This window comes from Colobus angolensis, unplaced genomic scaffold (genome assembly GCF_000951035.1).
Source record: "Colobus angolensis palliatus isolate OR3802 unplaced genomic scaffold, Cang.pa_1.0 Scaffold2, whole genome shotgun sequence".
Taxonomy (NCBI): domain Eukaryota; kingdom Metazoa; phylum Chordata; class Mammalia; order Primates; family Cercopithecidae; genus Colobus; species Colobus angolensis.
Genome location: NW_012115154.1, coordinates 7,355,398 through 7,367,682, shown reverse-complemented (window position 1 = coordinate 7,367,682; position 12,285 = coordinate 7,355,398). Strand labels below are relative to the sequence as shown.

The following is a 12,285-nucleotide window of genomic DNA, read 5'->3' as shown; positions in this document are numbered from 1 at the left end:
CCTACTAAAAAATACAAAAAACTAGCCAGGTGACGTAGCGGGCGCCTGTAGTCCCAGCTACTCGGGAGGCTGAGGCAGGAGAACGGCGTAAACTCAGGAGGCGGAGCTTGCAGTGAGCTGAGATAGGGCCACTGCACTCCAGCCTGGGCAGCAGAGCGAGACTCCGTCTCAAAAAAAAAAAAAAAAAAAGAAATCTTTGCCCACATCAATGTCCTGGAGAGTTTCCCCAATGTTTTCTTGTAGTAGTTTCCTTGTCTGAGGTCTTAGATTTAAGTCTTTAAGCCATTTTGATTTGATTTTTGTACAGGGTGAGAGATGGGAGTCTAGTTTCATTCTTCTGCATGTGGATATCCAGTTTTCCCAGTACCAGTTTTTGAAGAGACTGTCCTTTCCCCAGTAGATGTTCTTGGCACTTTTGTCAAAAATGAGTTCACTGTAGATGTATGGATTTATTTCTGGGTTCTCTTTTTTTTTTTGAGACGGAGTCTCGCTCAGTCGCCCAGACTGGAGTGCAGTGGCGCGATCTCGGCTCACTGCAAGCTCCGCCTCCTGGGTTCACGCCATTCTCCTGCCTCAGCCTCCCGAGTGGCTGGGACTACAGGCGCCCGCCACCACGCCCAGCTAATTTTTTGCATTTTTAGTAGAGACGGGGTTTCCCTGTGTTAGCCAGGATGGTCTCCTGACCTCGTGATCCGCCCACCTCAGCCTCCCAAACTGCTGGGATTATAGGCGTGAGCCACAGCGCCCGGCCTATTTCTGGGTTCTCTATTGTGCTCTATTGGTCTATGTGTCTGTTTTTATGCCAGTACCATGCTGTTTTGGTCACTATAGCTCTGGGATATATTTAGAAGTCAGGTACTGTGATTCCACCAGTTTTGTTCTTTTCTCTCAAGATAGCTTTGGCCATTCTAGGTCTTTTGTAGTTCCACATAAATTTTAGGATTTTTTTTTTCTATTTCTGTGCAGAATGTCATTGGTATTTTGCTAGGGACTGCATTGAATTTATAGATTACTTTGGGTATTTTGGACATTTTAACAATATTGATTCTTCCAACCAATGAACATGGCATATCTTTCCATTTTTGTGTGTGTCCTCTTCAATTTCTTGCATCAATGTTTTATAGTTTTTATTGTAGAGATATTTCACTACTTAATTCCTAGGTATTTCATTTTATTTGTAGTTACCATAAATGGAATTACTTTTTTGATTTCATTTTCAGATTGTTTGCTGTTGGCATGTAGAAATGGTACTGCTATTGGCATGCAGAAATGGTACTGGTGCAACTTTATTGAATTTATGAGTTCTAACAGTTTTTTTTTTTTTTTGGTGGAGTCTTTAGGTTTTTCCAAATATAAGATCATATCATCTGCAGACAAGGATGATTTGACTTATTCTTTTCTACTTTGGACGCCCTTTATTTTTCTCTTATCTGATTGTTCTAGCTAGGTATTCCAGTACTGTGTCGAAAAACAGTGGTGAAAGTGGGCATCCTTGTCTTATTCTAGATAGTAGAGGAAAGGCTTTCCATTTTAGCCATTCAATATGATACTAGCTGTGGGTCTGTCATATATAGCTTTTATTGTGTTGAGGTGTGTTCCTTCTACACCCAGTTTTTTTAGGTTTTTCTTTTTTTTTTTAATCATGAAGGGATATTGAATTTTATGAAATTCTTTTCACTGTCAGTTGAAGTAGTCACATGGTTTTTGTGCTTCATTCTGTTGATATGATGTATCCCATTGATTGATTTGCACCTATTGCAACATCCTTGCATTCCTGGGATAAATCCCACTTGGTCATAATGAATGATCTTTTTAATGTGTTGTTAAATTTTGTTTACTGGTATTTGGTTGAGGATTTTTCCATCCATGTTCATCAGAGATACTGGCCTGTAGTTTTCTTTTTTGATGTGTCTTTGTCTGGTTTTGGTATCAAGGTAATACTGGCCTCATATAATGAGTTTGGAAAGATTCCCTCCTCTTCTCTTTTTTGAAATAGTTTGAATAGGACTGGTATTATTTCTTCTTTAAATATTTGGTAAATTTAGTAGTGAAGCCATTGGGTCCTGGGCTTTTCTTTGCTAGGAGAATTTTTATTATGGCTTCGATTCTGTTACTTATTATTGGTCTGTTTAGGTTTTGGATTTCTTCCTGGTTCAATTATGGTAGGTCGTATGTGTCTAGGAATTTGTCAGTTTCTTTAGGTTTTTCGGCTTGTTGCTCACAGTAGCCTCTATGATCCTGAATTTCAAGTCCAGGTTTCTTACCTGCATATATTGCGTAGTGGTGACGTCTGAGCTTTTAATGTACCCATCACCTGAATAGTGAATATTGTACCCAATAGTAATTTTTCAACCCTCACTCCACTCCCTCAAAAATAGCTTTACTATACAAAGAAACCCACCTATTTAAAGTGTACATTTCTATGAGAGTTGGCAAATGTATACAGTCATGTAATGACTACCATATACATGTACATTAATGATATCCTCAGTCCTTTCCTAAAAGGACCTATCACCATTTACTCAGGGACAGTACACTAGGGAATACCCAACTATTTTGAGGATTATGAGACACAGGGTTTTAGTTAACATTTATACACAGAGACCATGTCATCCTGGTCCCCTTTGTTGGAGTTGGCAGATGAGGTAATAAATGCAGTCCTGGCCAAAGTCCATCTTACTGTGGATTCACTGGGTCTCCAAGACCATTGGGTGGTCATTTCTCCTTCCAGGAACCTATGCCAGTAATCACCTACTTCCAGTCTTTTGGTTATACCAGAAGAAAATATCTTTTCTTCAGCTACTCTTAGATAGATGTATAATGATTATTAATAAAAGTCTAAATTTAACTTTTCATGAGCATCCTTCTTGATGTCTTTATGCATATACAGACAAATGTATATGCACAAATGAAATCACATGTGTCTTACTCCATTTTGTTCTGCTATAACACAATACCTGTGATTGGGTAATTTATAATGAACAGAAAGTTATTATCTCACAGTGCTGAAGGCTGGGAAGACAACAATCAAGGCACCAGCATCTGAGTGCTTTCTTGCTGAGTTCTCCCATGAAGGAAGGCAGAAGAGCAAGACAGAGCAAATCCGCTCTCCAAAGCCCTTTCCATAGTGGCATTAATCCATTCGTGGGGGCTGAACCCTCATAACCTACACACCTCCCAAAAGATCCTACCTTTTAACAATGTTGCAGTGGGGATTAAGTTTCCAACATAAGAGTTTTGGAGGATATATTCAAACTATAACAACAACACAAAGTTATTTTGTAACCTACTTTTAAGACTTATCAGTATGTCTTATAAATGTTTCTAAAGTGTTATTAGTTTCCTATTGTTGCTGTGACAAGTTATCACAAATTTAGTGGCTTAAAACAACACAAATTTATCTTACAGCTCTATAGGTCAGAAGTCTGAAAATGGGTCTAACTGGGCCAAAGTCATATTGTTGGCAGGACTTCATTCCTTTCTGGAAACTCCAGGGGAGAATCCACTTCCTTTCCCTTTCCAGCTTCTAGAGGAAGCCTACATTGCTTGGTTCATGGCTTTCTTCCTCCATCTTCAAAGCCAGCAGCTTCAGCTGAGTCATTCTCATGCTGCCATGACTTTGGTTGTCCCTCTTCCGAGGACCTCTGTGATTACACCACGTCTGCCTGGATAACCCAGGATAATTGTCCCATTTTAAGGCCAGTTTATTAGCAACTTCAGTTCTGTCTGAAACCTTAATTCCCCCTTGCCATGTAGTTGCATGTATTTTAAGGTTCCAGGGATTTGCCTGTGGACATATTTGTGGGACCATTATTCTGCCTACCACAGTCATTAAATGTAAATCTACCTCACCATTTTTTAATGATTGCAAAGTATTATTATTTTTTGAAATAGGGTCTCACTCTGTCACCCAGTCTGGAGGGCAGTGGTGTGATCACAGATCTCACTGCAGCCTTGATTTCCTGGACTCAAGCAGTCCTCCCACCTCAGCCCTCTGAGTAACCAGGACTACAAGCCTGGGCCACCATGCCCAGCTAATTTTTAATGTTTTTGTAGCAAAAGAGTCTCACTATGTTGCCCAGACTGGTTTTGAATCCCTGGGCTCAGACAATCCTCCTGCCTTGACCTCTCAAAATGTTGGGGTTACAGGCATGAGCCATAGTGCCCAGCTTATGATTGCAAAGTATTGTATTTTATAGATGCACCTGCATTTATGTAACCAACATCTTGTAGCTGGATATTCACTTATTAGTTCACCTAAGAAATATTCACTGGATACCTACCATATTGCATGTTAGGTGCTGGGGATATATTTGGGAACAATCATTTATGCTGTTTCCCTTTTACACTACTATAAACAATATTTTAATCATCAGGTTTGTGCCTATATCTTTATGCATATATCTCCAACTATTTCCTTAGAATACATTCCTAGATTTGGAAATGATGGATCAAAGGATAGTCTACATTTTGATACATTTGTCATACTGCTTGCCAAGCAAAGGTAGTTATCTATTTATTTTCTAATACTTGGTGCATGAGAGTTTTCTCTACTTTTTTCCCAGCTGGTTATTCTCAAATTTTTAACATTTACCCAGTACAGAAGTGACAAAATTTATAGTTGCATATCTTTGCTTTCTAGTGAGACTGAATATATTTTTAAAATATCATCCTTATCCTGGAGATTGAATATTTTGTCATATGTTTATCAAAACTTTTAAATAAATTTGTCAGCTGGATCTTGGATTCCTAGGTACAAGTGCCTTAGTCATACAGGAAGGAAGAGGCACCTATAAGAAACATTTTAAGGCCAGGAGTGGTGGCTCATGCCTGTAATCCTAGCACTTTGGGAGGCTGAGGCAGGAGGATTGCTTGAGGAGTTCAAGACTAGCCTGGGCAACATGGTAAAACCCCATCTCTAACCAAAATACAAAAATTAGCCAGGCATGGTGGCACACACCTGCGGTCCCAGCTACTCAGGAGGCTAAGGTGGGTGGATGGTTTGAGCCCAGGAGGCAGAGGTTGCAGTGAGCCATGATTGTGCCACTGCACTCCAGCCTGGGTGACAGAGCCAGCCCTCGTCTCAAAAAAAAAAAAAAAAAAAAACAGAAAGTCAAGAATGGAATTACAAAAGAAAAAAACAAAGATTTTAAAAATCAATATGGACCCTAGCTTTCCTCAGAAGAATGAATGATTCCAAGTCTAGGGTAGAAAAGGAACAAGATAAGTCAGAGACAACTTGCGTCAGAGAGCAAGGAAATTATCAAAGACTGATGGAGTCATGTCAAAAGTCACAGGAAACCAGGTACGGTGGCTGCTGTTGGGTACCTGCTTTGGAAAGCATTTGAATGATTCCATCTAAACACATCCTTATCTTTTTCTCACTGAAATAAAATGATCGGGGTAAAGAATTATTCCTTTCTTCTTGAGACAGAGTCTTGCTCTGTCACCCAGGCAGGAGTGCAGTGGCATGATCATAGCTTGTAGTAGCCTCGAACTCCTGGGCTCAAGCGATCTTCCCATCCCAGCCTCCCGAGTAGCTAGGACTACACACATCTGCCACCATGTAAGGGCAATAATTTTTGTTTCTTTTTTTTTTTTTTTAGAGATGGCATTTTGCTATGCTACCCAGGATGGTCTTGAATTCCTGGGCTCAAGTGATCCTCCCACCTCAGTCTTTCAAAGCCCTGGGTTACAGGCATGAGCCACTGTGTCTGGCTGGTAAAGGATTATTAAAGATTCCTTTGTTCTTAGGTTACATTAAAAAGTACAATGTAGGCCAGACACAGTGGCTCAGGCCTGTAATCCCAGCACTTTGGGAGGCTGAGGTGGGCAGATCACCTGAGGTCAGCAGTTTGTGACCAGCCTGGCCAACATGGTGAAACCCCATCTCTACTAAACATACAAAAATTAGCTGGGTGTGGGTGGCGGGCGCCTGCAGTCCCAGCCACTCGGGAGGCTGAGGCAGAAGAATTGCTTGAACCCAGGAGGTGGAGGTTGCAGTGAGCCAAGATCATGCCACTGCACACCAGCCTGGGTGACAGAGCGAGACTCTGTCTCAAAATACAAACAAATAAAAACAACAACAATGTGGAGCCAGGCATGGTGGTGTGCACCTGTGGTCCCAGAAGGCATGGTGGTGTGCACCTGTGGTCCCAGCTACTCAGGAGGCTGGCGTGGGAGGAAACTTCGCATCCAGGAGTTAGAGTCCAGCCTGGGCAACACAGCAAGACTCCATTCTCTAAAAACAAAGTTCACAGGACGGGAGTGGGTGTGGATATTGTTTGGCAAGAGGAAAAGAGTTCTGGAAATTGGTTGCACAACAATGTGATTTTATTAAAACAACAAGGAGATATAACCTCATGCCTATTAAGATGGCTATTATCAAAAAGACAAGAGATAATACGTGTTGGCAAGGATATGGGCAAAAGGGAACCTTTGTACACTGTTGGTAGAAGCCATTATGGAAAATATTATGGAGATTGCTCCACAAATTAATAATAGAACTGCCATATAATCCAGCAAGCCCATTTCTGGGTATATATCTGAAAGAAATGAAATCAGTATGTCAAAAAGGCATCTGCACTCCCATGTTCATTGGCAGCATTATTCACAATAGCCAAGACACGGAAACAACCTAAGTGTCCACTGGTAGATGAATGGATACATTGTTATATATATACATATACACATGCACACATGTACATATAGAGACACGATAGACTATTATTCAGTCACAAAAAGAAAATCTTGCTATTTGCAATGACATTATCATTATTCATAATAGCCAAGAATAAACCTTGAGGGCATGATGCTAAGTGAAATATGTCAGACAGAGAAAGACAAATACTATATAATCTTACTCAAATTTTAAAAAGATGAACTCACAGAAAGAGTAAAATGGTGGCTGCAGGGGCTAAGAGGTAGGGGATATACGGAGATGTTGGTCAAAGGATAAAAACTTTGTCATAAGATGTAGCATAGTGACATTATTTGATAATAATGTATACTTGAAATTTGCTAAGAGACTAGATCTCAAGCATTCTCATCACAGAGACACACACACCTGGTAACTAGGTAAGGCAATAGATGTGTTAACTAACTTGATTGTGGTAGTTATTTCACAATATAGACATATGTAACATAATCACTTTGTACACCTTAGTTTTATACAATTGTATTTGTCAATTATACCTTATAAAGCTAGGGGAAGAAAGAATATGGTGAAAGAAAGATTAATAACCATAAAAAGTCTTCATTAAGAGCTACTTCTTATTATAACTTTTTCTTTTTCTTTTTCTTTTTTTTTTTTTTTTGAGACGGAGTTGCATTCCTGTCACCCAGGCTGGAGTGCAGTGGCGTGATCTCGGCTCACTGCAACCTTTGCCTCCTGGGTTCAAGCCATTCTCCTGCCTCAGCCTCCCAAGTAGCTGAGATTACAGGCACCCACAACCATCCCCAGCTAATTATTGTATTTTTAGTAGAGACAGGGTTTCGCCATGTTGACCAGGCTGGTCTCGAACTCCTGACCTCAGATGATCCACCTGCCTCTGCCTTCCAAAGTGCTGGGATTACAGGTGTGAGCCGCTGCTCCTGGCCTAACTTCTTTATTTTTTTAAGACAAGGTTTTTCTCTGTTACTCAGGCTAGAGTGCAGTGGTGCCATCATAGCTCATTGTAGCCTCAAATTCCTGGGCTCAAGCAGTCCTCCTACCTGGGCTTCCCAAAGTGCTGGGAATTACAGTTGTGAGCCACCGTGCCTGGCCTATAACTCCTCAGGTTACTTGATAGCCTTATGCAGTTTTACAACATGCGCTAAACACAAATGAAGGGCAGATAAAAACATTATATTAAAAAACCCAATGTGAATGTACTTTACACCACTGAACTGTATACTTAAAAATGGCTAAGATGGGCCAGGCTCATGCCTGTAATCCCAGCACTTTGAGAATCCAAGGCGGGCGGATCACCTGAGGTCAGGAGTTCAAGACCAGCCTGGCCAATATGGTGAAACCCTGTCTCTACTAAAAATACAAACATTAGCCAGGCATGGTGTCGCGCGCCTATAGCCCCAGCTACTCGGGAGGCTGAGGCAGAAGAATCACTTGAACCCAGGAGGCAGAGGTTGCAGCAAGCCGAGATCATGCCACTGCACTCCAGCCTGGGTGACAGAGCGAGATTCTGTCTCAAAAAAAAAAAAAAAAAAAAATTTGGGAGGCCGAGTCGGGCGGATCACAAGGTCAGGAGATTGAGACCATCCTGGCTAACACAGTGAAACCCCGTCTCTACTAAAAAATACAAAAAACTAGCCAGGCGAGGTGGTGAGCGCCTGTAGTCCCAGCTACTTGGGAGACTGACACAGGAGAATGGCGTAAACCCGGGAGGCGGAGCTTGCAGTGAGCTGAGATCTGGCCACTGCACTCCAGCCTGGGCGACACAGCGATACTCCGTCTCAAAAAAAAAAAAAAAAAAAAAAAATTGCTAAGATGGGATTCTGGAAGAAACAAGAGTGTAATGTGAGTGTGCAGAGGCAAAAGAAATCAAGGAATTATGCAACCATGAAGCCAATGCTTAGTCTCAGACATCAGAGGCTTAAAGAAATGGATCGATTAAAACTTAAAAAGGAAGAAAAGAAAGATTGCAACATACTAAAGGAAAGAGAAGTTCCTCAACACCCTTCCTACTTATTTTTCCAGTATAATACACAGCTGGGCCAGCTTACCACATCCTTGTTGATACCAACTTTATCAACTTTTCCATTAAAGCCAAACCAGACTCAATGCAGTCAATGATGGACTGTCTGTAGGCCAAGTGTATCCCTTATATAACTGATTGTGTAATGGCTGAAATTGAGAAATTGGGGCAGAAGTATTCAGTGGCTCTAAGAGATCTCCACGGATCCAAGGTTTGAATGATTACCATGCACACACAAAGGAACCTATACAGATGACTGCTTAGTACAGAGACAAACTCAGCACAAATGTTACATCGTGGCCATGGTTGACCAGGACCTTAAAAGAAGAATCTCCAAGATTCCGGGAGTTCCTATCATGTACATTTCTAACCATAGATACAACATCCAATGAATGCCAGATGATTATGGAGTCCCTGGGTTCTAATTCTTACAAGACAAAGTTTCCCTGCCTTTCTTTTCTTTCTTTTTTTTTTAAAGAGATATTAAATGCTTTTATTTTCAATATTAAAAATCAGTATTTTAAATATTAAAATGGCGCTAATTTTAACAAAATGGCAGAAAAAAACCCCAAGGTACAATCTACAGGGAAACTCATCTTGACGCCCGTCACCCCCCGCAACACACACACCTGACTAGGCCCCAGTTGTGGGTGCCCAGCAGAGCTCCCAGTCACATCCACGCCCACACACACACACTCATGACAGGCTGGGGACTGGCCCAGGAGCAGGTACCAAAATAGTTTTAGAAACAAACTGTCCAGTTCAGGTGCTAGAAAAATACTCTTTGCAAAGTGAGGGGAAAGGACAGAGCGTGTGGAGCGGGAGGTGGCACAAGGTGCTTGGCCCCACCTGTCCCCTTCCTTAGGCAGCGGGCCCCCAGGGCAGCCAAATGCCTGTAGGAGGGCTCAGTTCTGGCCCAAGTCCCAGGCCCACACTCTGGGGCTGGTGCTGCTCCCGGGCCCTCCCTGCGTTTCTTTGACCAATTTTCCTCTTGTTACCAGTTTCCTCTGCCTTTCTTTGACCACTTTTCTCTTGCTGCCAGTTCATTAAACTTGTAATAGCATGAATTATTATTCTATTCACCCATTTGCTCTATTATGAGCTGAGTATGAATAATTATGCTCACTTTTTCTTATGCTGTTTTGAAATTTATATTTTGTCTCATTTAAAAATTTTAAGGCCAGGTGCAGTGGCTCATGCCTGTAATCCCAGCACTTTGGGAGGCCAAGGCAGTTGGATCATTTGAGGTCGGGAGTTTGAGACCAGCCTGGCCAACATGGTGAAACCCTGTCTCTACTAAAAATACAAAAAATTAGCCGGAGGTGGTGGCGGGTGCCTGTAATCTCAGCTACTTGGGAGGCTGAGGCAGGAGAATTGCTTGAACCCAGGGGGCAGAGGTTGCAGTGAGCCGAGATCATACCATTGCACTCCAGCCTGGGCAACAAGTGTGAAACTCTGTCTCAAAATACAAACAAATAAAAACAACAACAATGTGGAGCCAGGCATGGTGGTGTGCACCTGTGGTCCCAGAAGGCATGGTGGTGTGCACCTGTGGTCCCAGCTACTCAGGAGGCTGGCGTGGGAGGAAACTTCGCATCCAGGAGTTAGAGTCCAGCCTGGGCAACACAGCAAGACTCCATTCTCTAAAAACAAAGTTCACAGGACGGGAGTGGGTGTGGATATTGTTTGGCAAGAGGAAAAGAGTTCTGGAAATTGGTTGCACAACAATGTGATTTTATTAAAACAACAAGGAGATATAACCTCATGCCTATTAAGATGGCTATTATCAAAAAGACAAGAGATAATACGTGTTGGCAAGGATATGGGCAAAAGGGAACCTTTGTACACTGTTGGTAGAAGCCATTATGGAAAATATTATGGAGATTGCTCCACAAATTAATAATAGAACTGCCATATAATCCAGCAAGCCCATTTCTGGGTATATATCTGAAAGAAATGAAATCAGTATGTCAAAAAGGCATCTGCACTCCCATGTTCATTGGCAGCATTATTCACAATAGCCAAGACACGGAAACAACCTAAGTGTCCACTGGTAGATGAATGGATACATTGTTATATATATACATATACACATGCACACATGTACATATAGAGACACGATAGACTATTATTCAGTCACAAAAAGAAAATCTTGCTATTTGCAATGACATTATCATTATTCATAATAGCCAAGAATAAACCTTGAGGGCATGATGCTAAGTGAAATATGTCAGACAGAGAAAGACAAATACTATATAATCTTACTCAAATTTTAAAAAGATGAACTCACAGAAAGAGTAAAATGGTGGCTGCAGGGGCTAAGAGGTAGGGGATATACGGAGATGTTGGTCAAAGGATAAAAACTTTGTCATAAGATGTAGCATAGTGACATTATTTGATAATAATGTATACTTGAAATTTGCTAAGAGACTAGATCTCAAGCATTCTCATCACAGAGACACACACACCTGGTAACTAGGTAAGGCAATAGATGTGTTAACTAACTTGATTGTGGTAGTTATTTCACAATATAGACATATGTAACATAATCACTTTGTACACCTTAGTTTTATACAATTGTATTTGTCAATTATACCTTATAAAGCTAGGGGAAGAAAGAATATGGTGAAAGAAAGATTAATAACCATAAAAAGTCTTCATTAAGAGCTACTTCTTATTATAACTTTTTCTTTTTCTTTTTCTTTTTTTTTTTTTTTTGAGACGGAGTTGCATTCCTGTCACCCAGGCTGGAGTGCAGTGGCGTGATCTCGGCTCACTGCAACCTTTGCCTCCTGGGTTCAAGCCATTCTCCTGCCTCAGCCTCCCAAGTAGCTGAGATTACAGGCACCCACAACCATCCCCAGCTAATTATTGTATTTTTAGTAGAGACAGGGTTTCGCCATGTTGACCAGGCTGGTCTCGAACTCCTGACCTCAGATGATCCACCTGCCTCTGCCTTCCAAAGTGCTGGGATTACAGGTGTGAGCCGCTGCTCCTGGCCTAACTTCTTTATTTTTTTAAGACAAGGTTTTTCTCTGTTACTCAGGCTAGAGTGCAGTGGTGCCATCATAGCTCATTGTAGCCTCAAATTCCTGGGCTCAAGCAGTCCTCCTACCTGGGCTTCCCAAAGTGCTGGGAATTACAGTTGTGAGCCACCGTGCCTGGCCTATAACTCCTCAGGTTACTTGATAGCCTTATGCAGTTTTACAACATGCGCTAAACACAAATGAAGGGCAGATAAAAACATTATATTAAAAAACCCAATGTGAATGTACTTTACACCACTGAACTGTATACTTAAAAATGGCTAAGATGGGCCAGGCTCATGCCTGTAATCCCAGCACTTTGAGAATCCAAGGCGGGCGGATCACCTGAGGTCAGGAGTTCAAGACCAGCCTGGCCAATATGGTGAAACCCTGTCTCTACTAAAAATACAAACATTAGCCAGGCATGGTGTCGCGCGCCTATAGCCCCAGCTACTCGGGAGGCTGAGGCAGAAGAATCACTTGAACCCAGGAGGCAGAGGTTGCAGCAAGCCGAGATCATGCCACTGCACTCCAGCCTGGGTGACAGAGCGAGATTCTGTCTCAAA

General features: G+C 41.7%; 1 pseudogene; it reads left to right on the top strand.

Moving 5' to 3' along the window:
- Positions 1 to 8,485: 8,485 nt before the first annotated feature.
- Positions 8,486 to 9,118, top strand: LOC105511398 (annotated as a pseudogene).
- The last annotated feature ends 3,167 nt before the right edge of the window (positions 9,119 to 12,285 follow it).